The following is a 1,932-nucleotide window of genomic DNA, read 5'->3' as shown; positions in this document are numbered from 1 at the left end:
TGGGATCTGGATGGTGGGAGTCCTTGCTAAGCTGACTCGGCAGGCTCCTCCTGAAATGAGATTTTATAAGGATGCACACGGACGGGCCAGGAGAAGGTCAGGAGCTGGACTAAAGTCCGGTCAGGCAGAGGCTCGGTGGTAGCCCGCTTCACTCTCTCTCTTGGTCAGAACGCCCGGGCAGTGAAGCACAGCGATCCGACTGGAAGGAGCTTCGGCCAAAAGGGAAGTTACCGATGTATTACGACAATAGTGTATCAGCGTGGATCTTAGAGTGAGTCTTGGGAGCCAGGCGTGGGCCCAATGCCGACGCGCTACCCCGTAAGTACAGCCCCTGGCGAGCATGGCCACCCTCAGTACTCCACTTCCCTCTCTGTACGGGACTTACGGTAACAGCTCTGAATGGTCATCGGGAGGGGTGAGGACACACAGCAGGAGAATATTCTACACCCTGACTCTGCACACGAAATGAAAACCACAAGTCTGTAAGGCTGTATCTGCCCTTACCTTGTGTGGTATGTTCCAATATTTTGTTCTAGGCTGTTCTAGTCCTAGCTCTAATTCGGTCTAACATACTCGATTTTGCTTATTTGAAAAATGCTGGTACTGGACCAGCAGGTGCCACGGAGGTGGCTTGATCCCGCATGGCCAACTGTGCAGTTCGAGTCCCAGACCCGGAGGCTGGAAAATCATGCTGGGCACATGTGCGTGCATGCCCCAACTCCCAAGAGGCGACTGTAGGAGATGAGACTGCAGCATGGCTATCCCCCTTGGGGAGTGACTTCTCACTCCCCCCCTCTCTGTCTCTCTCTGGTGAGTGCATGTGGCCTATAGCGAAAACAAAATAATGATACTAAAAATAAAATGCTGATACCAAATGTTTCTACTACTAAAAATAAGTTTGTGAGGTGATGGATTTATTAATTAGATTTATTTCATCATTCCATGATGTAAACATATATCAAAATATCACATTGTACCTTATAGATATGTATGATTATTATTCGTCAATTAAAAACATGATCTTAGAGCTGGCCCCAGTGGTTAAGGCACTGGATCCCACATGGCCACCTGCAGTTTGAGTTTCAGCCCTGGCAGCTTGGAAAACATGCCAGGCAGGTGTGTGTCTGTCCCCAGATTCCGACAGAATGGAGAGATGGAGCAGCGATTATGGCACCATCATGCCCTCTTAGGGGGTGCTTGTCCCCTCTCTTCCTCTCTGGTGAGCTCATGGGCCTCTGGCAATAACAAACAAATAACATTTAATATGTTTAAAAAGTGCTGGTTAATTCCTTAAAATGATGCTCCCCGGGACCAGCAGTTAGCGTAATGGCTATGTCGCTGGACTCCCACGTAGTCAACCGCGGTTCGTGTCCTAGACCCGGTGGCTTAAAACTCACGCCAGACGCGTGTACGTGCATGCCCAAGATCCCAAGAGGAGAATGGAGGAGAAGGGATTGCAGCGTGACTATCCCCCCTGGGGGGTGATTTCTCGCTTTCTGTCTCTCTGTCTCTCTCTGTCTGTCTGGCGAGCACATGCGCCCTATAGCGAAAACCTCTCCAAAAAAAAAATGATGCTCCCCTATCTTAGTCCGTGACTGCGTTGTTACCGGAAATAGCTGAGGCCATGAATTTATAAAGAAATCAAGGTTTATTCAGCTCATGGTTTGGAGCTGCGGGGCCCAGGGACCAGCATCTGGTGAGTCGACAGCAGGCCAGAGGTCGGAGGTCGGGGGTCGGAGGTTGGAGGTAGGGTCTGAGCAGAGCTGCTGGACACAACTCTCCCAGGCCAGCCTGAATTTGTGTAGCGTCTGCCTGCGCGTGTCTCTCCTTACACACCGACCAGGACTCAGTCGTGGGCCCTGCCCTAGTGACTTTGTCACACCCAGAGGCCCCACTGGGACACCACGAGGGGATCAAATTCTCACTAACATC

This window comes from Tupaia chinensis, unplaced genomic scaffold, assembly GCF_000334495.1.
Source record: "Tupaia chinensis unplaced genomic scaffold, TupChi_1.0 Scaffold000573_1, whole genome shotgun sequence".
Taxonomy (NCBI): domain Eukaryota; kingdom Metazoa; phylum Chordata; class Mammalia; order Scandentia; family Tupaiidae; genus Tupaia; species Tupaia belangeri.
The sequence above is the reverse complement of the archived record's forward strand: the minus strand, read 5'-3'. Positions refer to the sequence as shown.